A 15,693-nucleotide genomic window follows, 5' to 3' on the forward strand; every position below is an offset into this window, starting at 1 on the left:
TTATATTATACATTATAATATAATATAAAGTAATAAATTATAACATATATGATTGAAATTATAATATTTGGGGGTGTTTTTGTGCAGTAGTTTGGGATCCCCTCGTTGCTGTGGATGTTGAGCTGGAGAAGGGAGAGCAAAGCCTGGCTGGGGGCAGTGGCAGAAGGACAGAAGGACAGGGCTGAGCTGTTCCTCCTCCTCAGCCCAGCTTAGGTTAATAGTTTTTGTAACCTCCAGGTTTTGGAGTGGCTGCAACATCTGTTCCAAGTGATAATAATGCAGTGCTGAGGGGGAATTAGCATACAGCTGCCAGGGCTGGGGGAGAGCCTCTATAGAAAAATAAATGAATTTATTGATGGAAGATGAAGCCTCATTGAGTTTTCATAGTTCTGGTAATTTTGCCAGCGTGGGCAAAATCTGTTCCTGTGCAGTGGGCAGGGCTGGGGCTGGGCTGTGGGACTCTGATGTGATTTGAGGCTCCAGTCTCCTTTGTTTTGTCATTTCACCCCAAGCCAAGAGTACTTTTCGCTGGCTTTGGGTTCCTTTGGAAGGCTCCATCTGCCAGATGAGCCCTGGCTTGGGCTGGCTGTGTGTGTGGGGAATATTTAATGTATCTGGGAATAACTCTGTGTCTCAGTGACCTGGTCCAGTGGGTGCCATCCCTGCTCCTTGTGCTCATCAAAGTCTCTTTTTCTTGCACTTTGGCCCTTGCTGTGCTCACCAGGTTTGTGTTGGCACTTCCCAAATGTGTTCCCTGTGCTGGTCCCTCTCCATCCTTCATCACCCTCAAGGATCCAGCACTGAGGTTAAAGATTTCTGTGGCTCTTCCTCCCCTGGTGTTTCCCTGGCATCCTGTGATGTGACACTTTAATTTTTCCTTGAGGAAAGGCAGACAAACATTGCTTTTGTTGCTTTGGGGAAATGCAGGAGAAGGTGATTGAAGTGTTCTCTGAAGCCTCTCGGACTTGAAAGCGAATTTAAAACGCTCAGGTTTTAAAATTTATAAACCCAGAGTGATGATTGGTGAGATTCTGGATTCTGGAGGGATTCCCCTCCTTGTAGAATAATACAAAAATTAAACTGAAGCCAACCCACGTTCAGCTTTGGGCTCCAGCAGCAAGAGCTGAGTGAACAAAATTACCTGGTTTACGTGGGGACAAAAATGATCTTAAACACCTGATTTAACTGGAAGGGAGTGAAAGGAGTAGGAGTAAACCTTCAATAAATCCAGAGGGGCAGAGAGGAATTGCCAAAGATGTGGCTGTGTGTGTGCAGGGATGCTGAACCCCCTGAGCTGGGGCAGAGGGAAGGAATAAACCCCTGTAGCCACCAGCTTCTCCAGAGTCCCTTCACAGGAAAATCTCATTTTCTCTGCTCAAATCTTGTTTGGTTTGGTTTTTTATTTTGTTTGGTTGGTTTTTTATTTTGTTTTGGTTTAGTTTGGGGTTTTTTTTTGGGGGGGGGGGTTGGGATTTTCTTTTTTTGTGCTTGTTTTTTAGTTTTTTTTTTTGTTGTAGTTGTTGGTTTTTTTCCCTCTGATTTAGAGAGGGGTTTTTTGTTGGTGTTTTTTTTTTTGTGGTTATTTTGTTGTTGTTGTTGTTGTTGTTTTCCCTCTGATTTAGAGGGATTTTTTAGTTTTTTTTTTGTTTGTTTGTTTGTTTTGTGTTTGTTTGGGTTTTTTTTTGTTGTTGTTGCTTTTTTTCCCCCTCTGATTTAGAGTTTTTTGTTTGTTTGTTTGTTTGTTTGGGCTTTTTTTGGTTTTTATTTTATTTGTTTTGGGTTTTTTTTGTTTTGGTTTTTTTTTGGGTTTGTTGGGGTTTTTTTTTGTTTGTTTTTGGTTTTCCTTTTTTTTCCCTCCTCTGATTTAGAGCTTTTGTTTTTGAGAGACAGCTCTTCTGTGAGGATGCTGTGTGACACAGCCAGGCTGTCAGGAGTGTTGTGGCTCTATAGAAACCCGTTATTCAGCCGAGCAGGGCTGTCATTACCTGCCTCTGCTGCTCCCAAAAAGAGACATTTAACTTGTCTGTGCTCCAGGTGCTTTAATAACTGCTTGGGTTTGTCTCTGGCACGTCGGCAGCCAGGCTTGGAGTGCTGAGGGATCAATCCTTCTCCTCCCTCCACCCACTGAGGGTTTTACTCAAAAATTGGTCAAAAATCCTCCTGGCACTGGCTGCTCATCCCACCCAGGGCTGGCTCAGGTCTTTGGGGTTTGACATTTCCAGTGTGTGTGGATCTGAAATGGATTTTCAGCCTCCCACCCTGCTCTCCTCGTGTTGTGCTCCCTGGAATCCCAGGATATCCAATAATCCCAGGGCTGACGGGCTCAAGCCCATCCCTGGGTGTTTTGGCATTGTTCTTCCTGAAAAAATTCTGCAGAACTTTGCTGGAAAAAAAAAAAACAAACTGAAACAACTGTTGGATTTTCACAGTTCTGTGGGTTTAAGGCGGCTGGGAAAAGCTGTGGGCTGCTCCCACACCCTGCTTCTTGAGGGATCTCCTCAGCACTGGATGTGAGTGCCAGGAAAGCCACTTACCTGTTAATCTTTGCATTACTTTGGGTTATTTGCATTGCTTTTTGGATTATTTTTGTGTTACTCATGGATTCCCAGGTCCAAGCTCCACTTGGTACCAGGCCCTTTGCAAACAGATGCTGGGCAGAGGTTATCCAGATAACCTGGGAATGCAGAGCCCCTGGATCTCATTGTGCCTGAGCAGAACCACTGGCCAGGCTGATTTGTTGTCCCGTTGCCCTGCTGGGGCTTGGGGAGAGGGAGCTGGGCTGGATTTTGTAATCCAGAACTTGTTTTTGTCAGGAAGGGCTCAGCTGCTGGGTTATTGCGGGGTTATAGCTGGTTATATTATGTTGGTGTGTGGCTGTGTGAAGGGAAGGGGACAGAAGTGTGAATTCTTCCTCCCCTCATCCTCCTCCTCCTCCTGGGCTGGTGCTGAGTCCCAGATTTAGGACATGGATCCTTTTGCAGGAAGTTTGGAGAGCTGTGGGACAGTCTGTGCCCTCCGCAGCGTTCCCTGGGTGCTGTCCCTTCTCCAGGCTGCCCAGGGGCACCCCCAAACCTCCCAGCCTGGAGAGGGGCTGCAAGAGAGCTGAGCTGCATTTCCCAGAGGGTTTAGGAGCAGTTTTTGGGGTCACACTGACCTGCTGTGAGACCTTGGAGCTCCTGGTGGTGGGATGAAGGTGTCCAAGGCACAGGCAGAAGTTTGGAGGTGCTGTGTGACCATCGCTGCTGACCCAGGGCACCTCTGCTGTTTTCCGGGGGATTTGGGCTCATTGTGCGAGTGGTGCTGCTGTCAGGTTGTGGGATGTGCCTGGAGGTGGGGAAGGAGGATTCCATCCTGGTGGTTGTGCAACCCTGGAGTTCCTCCCTGAGCATTCAGAGCTGGGCTTGACACTGGGCTGCCCTGGAGAAAGAACTGTGGGGAATGCTGAACCTTTCCCAGCTGGATTTATCTGGGCTTGAAATGACTTTGTTTGCACACTTCCCCCATCAAAGCCACCTCCAAAAAAACCCCAAATAGCTGCATCCACATTGTGCCCAGCTGAAAACCCACTGGCACCTTGTAGCTGATTTCCCTGAGTTTTTGGAGCAAATCACAGTGTCTCCCTTGATCTCTTGAAATTTGTTTTATAAGATTTGGGGTTTTTTTTGTTGAGTAGCTTGGGATCCCCTTGTTGCTGGGCACAGAGCAGCTGGGAGCTCGTTCCATGTGCTGGAGGAGGGACAAAAGTTCAAGAGTTGAGTGTCTGAGTGAGCCCAGCAGCTCCATACCAGGGGAGAGCTGACATGGCAGGAAACCAAAACTGCAGTTGTGTTTCAGATGGTTGCATCACTTTTACAGGATGTTCCTTTCATTATTCAGTGCAGTGTGAGGAAAGTTTCCTGGGGTGGAAGGAGGCATTTGGGAGTGGAGGAGGATTAAAAATTCCATGAAATCCCTTTGGTCCTTCCTGCCAAGCTGGGGAATGATGGATGAGAAGAGTGAGCACATCCTGGGTGTGCAGGGCTGGGCTCACAGAGGGCTCAGCTGTCTCTGGGCTCCCAGAACTCAGAGATTTGGGATCTGGGAATACCCAGGGGCTGCCAGCACCCTTTGGAGCTCCACCTGTGCTTTCCAAAGCCAAAGGTGGAACAGCTTTGTTCCCTGGAGGCTCCAGTGCCCATCCCAGGGATGTGAGCAGTGCTTGGCTCCTCATCCTCTCCCCTCCCTGGAGCCCTTGCCAGAGCTCCAGCAGGCAGATGTTGGTCCCTGCCCCAGCCCTGGCCTGGGAATGCTGTTCCTGGTGGAGTGTGCTCCAGGAAAAGCCTCCATCTGCTCCCTGAGTGTGAGCAGAAGTGACAGGTCACGATGACTTTACATGACATGTTATTTTTGCTCCCCTCCCCGAGGCACTCAGCAGCTGGAGAGCTTTCCCCCCACGGAGCTGGAGGCAGCCCTGCTTTGAATAAGAGCTTTTTGCATTGGAAGCTACACCTTAGGAGAGATGTTTTATTTCCCTGGCTGTTTATAGCCCTGTAAAATACTGTGGAGCCTTCATTTTCCCTTCTTTGCATGGTCTCCATTGCATTATGCAGAGGAACAATTTATTCCTAACAGCTCAGCCTAATGTGTGCCACAGCCATTTCCACAGGAGCCAGACCTGCCTTAATGTTTGCTGGATGGCTTTTTAAATGCATTGTGCTGGCTCCTAAACCAGGCTTTTTAATAGCTCCTGCTCAGAGCTGAGTGTACAGAAGTCTGACAAAAACCTTGGTGCTTGTTCTCACACCTTGATTCTGGGCTTAAAAAATCCCTCCCTGAGTTCCACTCTCTGTGTGTGTGTGTGTTGGTGGAGGCAGTTGCTAAGAGAAGGGATAATTTAAAGAAGAAGGAAGTCATACATGCAGCTGTACTAAAAATTAACTTCGGTTGGGTGGTACTTAGGAAATTAAAGCAGGGATGCTGCCAGAAACAAAAAAAAAAAAAAAAGAAGAAAAAAAAGGGGAAATGAAGAGTGTGCCTTTGACTGGGTGTTGATAGTGTCTGAACTGTGTCAGTAAAGTCACTTTAATTCGTGGGTCAGTGAGCTTTTTTAGGGCTGCTGCCTGTTTAGACTTATTGATCCTCTCCCATAAACTCCAAATGTTGTCCTTTCCTGTCCAGACAGTTGTCAGCCCAGTCCAGCAGAGTGGGTGGCTTTGGAAGGAGATGCAGTGGAGCTGCTGAGAAGGAATCAGATGCTGCTGCCAGTTCCCCTCTTCACCCCTCTGGCTGAAGCACAGCATTAATGGTCCAGCCCAACATGTCCCTGGGGCCTTATCTGCATCCTCAAATTGTACCAAATTAATTAGCCTGGCACAGCAAAAAGCAACCCAACCTTCCCTAACGCTCTGCAAATGCAATTACCCTGCTCCCAGAGTTTATTTGAGATATTCCAATTAACAGCCAGCTTTGCTTGTGCACTGTCTGGTGGAGCTGCTCCTGTCTGGCTGGGAAATTCCTCATGAAATCCATGGAATCCCAGGCTGGTTTGGGATGGAAGGGACCTGGGTGCTCATGCAGTGCCCCAGGGCAGGGACACCTTGCACTGGAGCAGGTTGTTCCAGAGGAAATGATGTCCTGGGGGATGGCTGGGTTTGACAGGACCCAATTCCATGCAGGAATTCTCAGACAGCCAACCTGGATTTTCCCATTGTCTCACAGGGAGATCTTCCAGTGGAGTTTTCCTGCTTAACAGGCTAAATCAGTGCAGAATTACACAAGTATTTGTGATGAATCCCCAACATGCAACTTCCCATGAAATAATTTACTGAAGCCTAGTTTGAAAAAATATAGCCCCCCTCACAAAACACAAAATAACGTTCTTCCTTATTTTTAGCAGGGAAAAAAAAGATTAAAAAAATATATTTCTCTACTTGTGTGAGTTTAACCCCTGTTAGCCTGGCTCAGAAAGGAGAACTTGCTTTACAGAAATATTAATCCAGGTCTGGAAACTGTTCAGTCAAAGCATTTTGGGAGGATTTTGGGAGGATCTCCAACCCCCTCTAGCCCCAGGTGCCAGCTTTGGGTGCACCCCTGATGTGTTACTGTAATAAATGAGTGTGTGGAGCTGCCAGGAATGGGATGTGGGTGTTAAATTAGAGGGTCCTGTTATCTTGTTATCCTCCCCAAGCATTAATTTATAGAAATATCCAGAGCCTTGTTTCCCGTAATCGCTGGGATCTGTTCTCACTGGTGGTTTTTATGAGCTGGGGACCTGACCTTTTTAAGCAGCTTTACAAATTAAGTAGCCAGCAGATTAATTTTCTGTAGCCTGTTTTCATCATGGGGAGCAGGAGCTGTTCTGCATTGCTGGGGCAGTAAATTTTACCTCTGGAGCTTGGCAAGGGAGGGGAAAAAAAAAATATCTTCCAGATAAGGTAAAATAGTCACATCCTCAAGGAGAGATTGAAATAAATTGGGCAGAGATGAAGCTGCCCTTGTTTTAATTCAGGAGAGGTCAGGGACAGAGTTGTGTCCAAACCCAGGGAGGTTTGGAGTCTGTGGCCAAAATTTAAGCACTGCTCGCTGCAGAAATCTTTAATTCATGGTGGTAAAAAATCTCTTGATGCTTTTAGGAATATTCCCAGAACCAGACTCAGCTCTGGCTGGAGTCTCTCATTCAGTTCCACCCTTGTAAAAAAATAACTCGAGATGAGAAGTGATTTCCTTTTTGTTGCCTGTTTTGTCCCTGTGGTGTGAGTTGGGATAACTGAGCAGTGCTGGGCACTGCTGGGGCTGGTTTAGGACAGCCCTGCCCCTGCTGGGGCTCTGAGCATCCTTCCAAATTAGGGTTTCTTTCCAAATAGGTGCCAGGATGGAGGAATGACAGCTCTTGTGCTTTTCACCGGGTTTTCACTGATGTCACAGTGATTGCAATGATGCTTGATACTCTCTAGTAAGGAATTAAACCTCTCCCTTTCCTCCACGAGGGCTGAAAATGCTTAATTGAAATCTTACAGATAAAATACAGCCTCTAATCTTAAAATCTTAAAAAAAAAAAAAAACAACTAACCAACATCATAGTAATGCCAGTGGCCTCTTCATCCTCTCCTTGATCAAAGTTCATTCTGATTTTTATCTGGTGCCTGCATTAGAGATGATGGTTAACCTTCAGATTTCCTGTCTCGGCCTCCCAAGCTCTGTGATACTCACAGTTACTCTTCAGTTAATTAATTTCCTTGCAGTGCTACGAGGAGAGGAACTGATACCCTGAATGCAAATTGCCCAGGGCAGCACGAGTGCTTTAGGTGGAAAGAAAAATGGGTGTTTGTGCTTGTGGGTGGGTTTTCCTTTCCTGGACACAGGGATGGGTTTGGGGTTGATGTATTTGGGCAAATGGGATTTTGGGATGTGCTCTGAAGCTTTCTGGAGCTGGTAGAGACTCATGGGGGGTTTCTCCTGCTGCCAGGGGAGTTCTGAGTACCCAGCTGTGCTTTAGCATTTCAAACTCTGCTATTTTCCTGTTCCTGGGGGGAAGGTGCAGTGCAGGGAGTTCATCCCAGCCTTGCTTTAAATGTGAGCATGACCAAAATCCCCTCCTGTTCCCAGCACTGCCTCTTCCTATACTGAAATGCCACCAAACCATTCATCATTTAAAGCTGAGGAGAGCAAGAAGCCCTGAGTGACCCCCAGGGCTGTCTGTCCATCCTCTGTCCCAGGTGCTGGCACAGCCACCCCAGGCTGCTCTGCCCAGCTCTGCCAGCCCCTGCCTCAGCTCCTGCTGCTGCCCAGAGCTGGAAATTCAGAAACTCAGTGCTCAGCTCTCCCCATCACCCAGGAGGCCCAGAGGAGCTCCCTCCCCAGCAGGGTCTGTGCTCCAGGAGAGCTGCTCATGTTGGAGGAGCAGTGCACAGGTTGGTTGGCCCAGGGGCACCCCCCGCCCCCCTTTCCTGCTGCTTTTGGAGGTTAATGGCACAGGGTGCAGCCACAATTACACACAGCAAGATGCAAACCTCCTCTGCAGAACCGCCCTGCCCTTCTGCAGCATTCCCTCCCTCCCCTGCTCATCCCAGGCTGGGCAGCACCAAATCACAGTCACAGAATGGTTTGGGATGTTCAGGGTTATCCATTTCCACCCCTTTTCCTTTTGGGGGTGAGGAAGGTGCAGAGCTGCTGGAGCCAGCCTCAGCTCTGCCCTGAGGAGCTGCTGGCAGCACAGAGCCTTGCTGTGCAGCCACGAGCATCCAGGGACCTGTTCAAAAGCACATTTTGGGGCTCAGTCTTGTGAAAATGCAGCTTGATTTCGTGTGCAGGTCTGCAGCAGTTCTCCAGAATGTGAGGAGTGCTGTGGTTTTAATTCCTTCTCTAGGCAGGAGCTGGGGGGGTGTCTTTCAGCATCATTACCTGGTGCCATTAAGTGAAATGTTCTGAGAATTTGTTGTCTGCTTCTAAAAATGCCATCCCGGCCCCTGGGGTGACATTTTGAGGGCTGTTTCTCTCCAGACCCACTGGCCTGGTTTTCAGCAGGGCTCTGGGGGTGCCTGGCAGCCCCAGGAGGTGTCACCAAGGGTGGGCTATTTCCATCTCCTCTGCTGACCTGGGAGCTGAGCTCTCCCCTCCAGGTCTTGTCCGGTGCACAAAGCTCTGCAAATCTCAGCACTGTGGTATCTGCTGAGGTCCCCAGGATGGAGGAGGAACTGATGAATCTGGCTCTATGTTCTTAGAGGGCTAATTTATTATGATATGATCCTATATTAATTATATTTATTATATGATATTTATTTGTTACTGATATATGATATTATATTGTATTAATTACATTAACTATATTATATTACATTATATTATATTATATTATATTATATTATATTATATTATATTATATTATATTATATTATTAATGACACAACACTAATTATATATGATATGATATTATGCTATCCTAAAACTATACTAAAGAACAGACAAAGGATACAGACAGAAAGTTACAAAGGATGATAATCAGAACTCGTGCCTCCTTCCAGAGTCCTGACACCGCTGATGGTGATTGGTCATTAAGTTAAAACAATTCACACGGAACCAATCAAACCTTGAATGATCCAACCACCTGTTGGATAAACAATCTCCCACCACATTCCAGAGCGGCAAAACACAGCAGAAGCAAAGGAAATAAATATTGTGAGGCTTCCCAGGAGGAGAAATCCTGGCAAAGGGATTTTTCAGAAAGTATGACAGTGACAGACCACAACAGACATTTGCAGTTTTTCCAGGCTTTTATTTCTTCCATCACCCATTTCAAAGGTAAAAGCTGTGAGTTATGAATGTTTTCCTTGGCTCAGAGTTTGCTTTGCAGGGGTGATTTCCCTGTGGGTGATGCTCTGCTTGGGCTCTGTGGGATGAATGTGGCAGGAGTTTGTTTGTTCTGCCTCCTGGCAGGTACCCTGGCACTCCTTGCACTGAGGAAAACATCACATTTGGCTGGAATTTTGGAGGCTTTGTGGGAGTGAAGTGAGGCTAATTGGAAAGGAGTCACCCCACAGCGTGACTGTGTGCAGAAAAATTGAATTTTCCCCACCACGGATGAATAATGCCATGGCAGCCATACAAGCTCTTCCCAGAAGAGTCTTCTGGACGTTGGAAGATTGCATGCTGTTGGTCTGGTGGCAGAATTTGTAAAATCAGATTTCTTGAGGTGCTTTAAGAAAGCAGAGTCTGCAGCGAGGCCCCTGAAATGATTTTGTTCCTCTGGCTAATGTCAGCTCAGGGGTGTTTGGGGATCATAAAATCACAGATTTTATGGAGAGGACCGTAAAGCTCATTGGAGCCATGGGCTGGGACCTTCCAGATATCAATGAATATTTAAAATCTACTCATATGGGACTCCTCTATAACTGATGGATAAAGATTTTTAATTCAGCTTGCATGTTTGATTATTATTTATTCATCGGTTTTGACAGTTTTGCATGAATGACACTGCAGACACCCTCCAGTCCCACCCTGTGGCTCACAGAAGTTTCAGAGCTTGGCTCTTCACCATTTTTTCAGGGCAGCTTGGTTTTAAAGAGACAAAAATGAGTTGTGGGAATGCCTTGCATGAGCCAGTGCTTGACGTGACAAGGCTCCACTTGCTGCCTTGGCTGCTCTTGACTCATCTGAGAGCTGCACCAGAGCTTTTCTCATCCCTGGCCTGTGCAGAGTCCATCAGGGTCCCATTCCCTGGGCCAGCCTGAGGAGCAGGAGGGCAATGCCTGCCTGGAAAGCTCCCTGGAAGAGCAGCCCTGCAGTGTCACTCCAGCTGGGCTTACGCAATTCCTGCCTTTCCTCAAGTGCTCTGTTGTAATTTGATTGTCATGGTTCAGGCCAAGTCCTCTCTCAGAGCTTTGGGTTGGCCCAGATGTTTGGAGTTTTCTCTGCAGGAGCCTTCCCACGCATGGAGTTATCTCATTTCTCCATCAGCTCCCAGCAGGGTTTGTTTTTCACATGTCCCATCTCTTATCTGTGGTCGTGTTTTCGGGGTGAAGTGTGATCCTGGGTGAGGCAAACACAAGGTTGGGAATCACAGCAATACTATGAGCTAAGAAATCTCTTTTTTTATTCTGTTTTTTTTTCTTTCCCCCCCCCCTTTTTTTTTTTAAATTAGTTCCCCTGATAGAGCTGTGTTCCCTCCAGCAGAGAGGGGTTTGAGCAGCGTGGAAGGGAACTCTTCATTCAGGATGCCACATGTGGGCAGGTTGAGCAATGCCTCTGAGCCCTGCTGCTCCCAGGCTTTCTGCAGCCCCAGATTTCATTGCTTTCTGCAAAAGCCCAGCCTGGATTTGTCAGTGTGCAGTGGAGACACCCAGATCTGGCATGCAGCGCTCTGAAATTCCTGGATTCTGGGAGAAAGCCCCAAAAGAACCACCTTGGATGGATGTGCTGGCACAAATGATGAACCCTGGACGTTTCTGGGTTTCTCCTCTGGGTGATCCTTGGTGGCCTGTCCACACTCAGGGGTGCAAAGCCTCTCTCCCTGCCTTGCCATCCATCCCCCAGGAGCTGCTGGGCATCAGGGCCGTCAGAGTGGGGCTGTGCCCACCTGCTTTTGCCAGAAATTCTTTGTTATTCCTGGGATTGGCTCTTCAGGTCTCTCAGAGAAATCCTAAAATATCCACTTTGCTCACCTGCTTTTGCCAGAAACTCTTTGTTAATCCTGGGATTGGCTCTTCAGGTCTCTCAGAGAAATCCTAAAAGATCACTTCTAGAGTACAATCAGCGGCACAGGGATTTGATTGGGGTTTTCCAGAGCCCCATTGGGAAGGGTTTGGGTGACACAAACCTCATTTCTGTGCCTGGGGGGGTTGCACCAGTGCTGGACGTGTTGGACCCGCTGGATTTGGGGTGGTTGGGGCAATTTCAGCCCTTGTGAGCACCGTGGGTGAAACCCTGCCAGGCATTGCAATTAAAGCCCTAAAACCTCAATTATTCTGCCTTTCCCAGCCCCTGCAGGCCCGGGGGGGCTCCACAAAGGAGGGAAGTACTGTCAGCAGTGGCAGCTCCAGCGTTTTCTCTTCGGGAAGTTGCAGCTTCCGTCCTCTCATTAGAGCCCCTGAGTGCCGTGGGGTGACCGTGGATGGACAGACGGACGGAGCCCGGCGTTCTCCAGGGAATGTGGGATCTGCTGCCTCCTGGCACGGGCTCTCAGAGCCTCCCCTGTCACCAGCGAGGGGTTTTGGGGCTTTGGGGAGGCCATCAGTGCTGCTGGGATTTCACCTCTGAGCACACAAACATCTGGGCTTGCCTGGGACATCCCAATGTCACCAGAGCCTTGTCCCCTCCTCCAGCTCTGAGTTATTATCCCGAGTTATCCATCTCAGCTGCCTGATGGATGGGGGGGGGTTTGGCCACACTTACAGCGTTCTTTTTGCTTTTCCTTTTTTTTTCCATGTGTAATGGGGGAAATGAGCCTGGCAATCTTCATGGGGAGTTCAGGAGTCAGGAGAACTTGGATAAAATAGGATGAGCTCTTGGAGGCCTGGGCTTGGCAGGGTGACAGCTGCCCCCTCTGAGTGTCCTCTGCCTCTGGGTATTTAACAGGTTGCTCCATATTCTCTGTTTGTTATTTTTTTACTTTTATTTTCCAGGTTTTAATTATTTTTTCACAATTCCATGTATACCCTGGTTTCCATTTAATGGGTTTTATATTGTTAACTGAGACACCTCTTCCCTTTGAGAGCCCATGGTGGGGAATTCCTGAGGGGTGACTGGGGAGGGATCTTTGTCCCTTTGAGTGAAGGTTTGAGGATGAGCAGGACCAGAGCAGGGCTTGGCAGCCTCTCCTGCCCTGCTGCTGGACCCTTGCTGTGCTTCTCCTGGGCAAGGTGGAAGCTCCTGGCGAGTTTGTGCAGGAATTTTTCATCCCCCCTGAGCTCTGGCTGATTTTCCTCCCTTTTCTTGCTTTCCCCCAGTTCCTCCCAGTGCCCTGCTACGGGTGGTTGCTAAAATCCATGGTTGCTTTCCCTCAGGTGCTTTCCTAGGGATGAATGGTGCTTGTGAGGGGATGTGAGAAGGAGAAGCTGTGGAGAGGTCAGCCCTCATCAGTGTTTCAGGCTCATTAATCAGCCTCCCTAAGTGGAATTTGCCCAGCCCTGGAGCACTCAGCAATGGGAATGGCTTTGAAAGGCAAAGGGGGGGGGGAATAATAGTGCTAAACTGTTTGAGAAATAATTTCATTCTCCACTTCTCAATAGATAAATCTGCTGTCCAACAACCTGAAATTTAATCTGTCCATCTGAAGTAATTGATGAGCTCTGACTTGAATCCAAATGCGTTGGGGAATTCTCTGCAGAGAGGTTTTGTGCTGCCTCTGCACCAGAGACAATGGGGCGAAGCTGGGGAGGAACAAAGCCAGCAGGAACAAAGCCATGGGAGATTTAGCGGGGGGAATCCAAGCTCCACTGGTGCTTTTGACTCATTGCTGGTCCCAAAACTGTCCTGCGGAGGCCTTGGTGTGGAGGGGAGCGGGACGGGGCAGAGCCGTTTGGGGAGGGCAGATGCAGGTCGTGATTTTCACTTTTAGAGAATGGTTTGGGTTTGAAGAGACCTTAAAGACCAGCGAGTCCCAACCCCTGCCCTGTGATGGCTGCAGCCCTGCAGTTCCCACTGGATACCCTTGGACTTTCTGTCCATTCCTGATGTTGGAGGAAGCCAAGGGAGATTTGATGAGCAGCACAGGACAAGTCACTGTGGCTCAGAGGTGCATCCTTTGGCTCTCTGCGGAGGTTTGGGCCGTGGCACACCTGTTTTCCCCTGGTCAATGATGTGTTTTCTCAGGGAGCCAGCCTCCCTTGCCCATTTGCAGAGCCTGTGATCAGCAGATGCTCCCAGCTCCCTGTTGAGGACTCACTTCTTGCCCGGCAGTGAGACAAGAGGAAATCTGACATCAGGGCCAGGAAGTGCTAAAGAAAGTCCCTTGCATCACCCCTCAGAGGGGTTATCTCCCCCAGCAGAGCTCCAGCATTCCCTGCATGCTGCAGGACACATTTCAAGCCCAGGGCTTTGGCCACACTGGGCACATTGCCCAGACACCCCTTGTGCCATTGTGTGCTCCCTCCACAGCCCCAAACCCTCTCCTAAAGGCCCTTCCCAAAGTGCTGTGAGCTGCTGGGTGTTCCTGCCCTTCCAGGCAAAACCATCCTCCTCGTTTCTTTCCTTTCCTTGTGTTTTATGGCATTTTTTAGGAGTCTCTCAGAGATTCCCAAGCTCTGCGTGTGAGGAGCAGGGGCTGCTTTGATGCTCCTCCAGACCCCACCTGGGATTTCTCCTTGGTTGTTGAGTGATTGCTGCTGCATTCTCCAGCTTCTTGGCTGTCTCTGCCACCCCCAGGCTGAGAAAGTGACAGAGTCCCCATCCCTGGTGGGATTTAATGGGGTATGGATGTGCCATTTAGGGACACGGCATTTAGGACAAGGCACCCCTTAGTGGAGGGCTTGGCAGTGATGGTTGGACTCGATCTTCGAGGTCTTTTCTAACAAAAATGGTTGTGTTTCTCCATTAACAAAGCAGTTTTGGTGGGTGCATGTGTGGCCTTCAAGCCTTTAGGGCTGGGATGTGTTTCCAGCCCACCCCGAGTAGTTTTCTCTTCTCTGGTGAATTTGCATTGGAAATGGTTCCTGTCTTTGTCAGTGCAGGTGCCGCGGCTGCCCAGTCATTTGGGGACTGCAGGGAGGGGCCTGAAGTGTGGGCTGTGAGGAAGAGTCACCCACACCCTCCCCAAGAGTCCTCTCCCACCCCCAGGGCCGGAGTTTCCAATTGCAGAAACATTGACCTGCCCTGGGGTGGCTGGGCATGTCCCTGCTGAGATCCCAGTGCAAAGTGGAGTTGCTCAAATACCAAGTTACCCCTTTTTTGACCTCCCCTGAAGGCACCTCCATTGCATTTCGGAGTTTGAGTGGCACGAAAACTTGGCAGCACAATCCTTGTATGCCCTGTGATCGTCTGAGGAGTCTCTAAACTCATTGAATCCACTACAAGAGAGAAAATCATGAAAACCTTCTTTTAAACAGAGCATCCCAGAAGCTGCTGAGGAGCTCCCATGTGTCCCAGGCATTGGTGCTGTTGGCCACCCTGTGTGCAGGAGGGCTCCCAGTGGGAGTTCAGAGCAGTTTATTCACATTATGACTCTGCAGAGTGGTTAAAAATAAGCAGAGCTCTTCTGAAACTGGGTGAGTGCAGGTGTGGGGCCCTTTGCTGCCTCTCTCTAGTGCTGGTTCTTACAACCCTGCAAGGCCTGGGGCAGAGCTGACCACACTTTTCTCATCCATTATCAGCCTTCAAGGTGTTTTGTTTCACTAGATGAGTTTCTTGCTCTGTTTTTCACAATCCCATCCCTGTTCCAGTCCCTCTTCCCTCTCTGATGGGCTTTGCAGTGCCCAGGATGTTCTCCCCAGCCAAGGATTTGTTCTGGGGCTGTCCCAGAGCCTGGAAATGTTGGTGGCCATGGAATTCTGTGTGCTCTCAGCTCTGTGCCCAGGAGCCATGGCTGGTGGTTCCAAGGTTGTTTTGGATGCACAGGAGGGTGGTAGGATTGGGAATTTGTGATGTTGGTGCTCCCTTGTTCTCAGGACCCTGCTCAGCTCCAGCCTCACTCAAAGCAGATAAATGACACCACTGATTTTGGGCCTGACAGGTGCTGAATGAGCCCCATGGAAAACATTGATTTCTTTTCTCTCCTGTGAAATGTTTGCTTGTCCAAAGGTGTGATTGACTGGTGAATAAAATGGCCTCAGCACAGCCCATGTTAAATGGGAGCTAATTTTAACCTGTGGCTGTTGAGTAACAGTCCTGAGCCAAGGATTCATCATCTTCCATCAGCAGCGACCTCGAAACGCCAAGAAAATCAAAAGCACAAGATGCCACTTTGCAGATTGGCCACAGGAGAAGGGCCAGGAGAGAATTCTGCCACCAACACCCAGGCTGGGTGTCCCCACCTGGACTTCTGGTGCTCCAAGAGTGAGGGTGAAACCCACCTGCAGCTGTCATCCCCAGTGCTGGCTGTTCCTGTGGTGGCCTTGCTCTGCTGCCAGCTCCTTAATTAATTGGTTAATTGTGTTTGTTGTGGTTTACACCAGGCCTTTTCCAGCAGCTCTTTGAATAGATGAAGGGCTTTTTCCTCCATGTTTGTCCAGGGCCTGGCTGGTGGTGTGGTGGCTCTTTGCTGATGTCACCTGGAGCTGCCAGTCT

Source organism: Geospiza fortis, unplaced genomic scaffold (assembly GCF_000277835.1).
Source record: "Geospiza fortis unplaced genomic scaffold, GeoFor_1.0 scaffold27, whole genome shotgun sequence".
NCBI lineage: Eukaryota > Metazoa > Chordata > Aves > Passeriformes > Thraupidae > Geospiza > Geospiza fortis.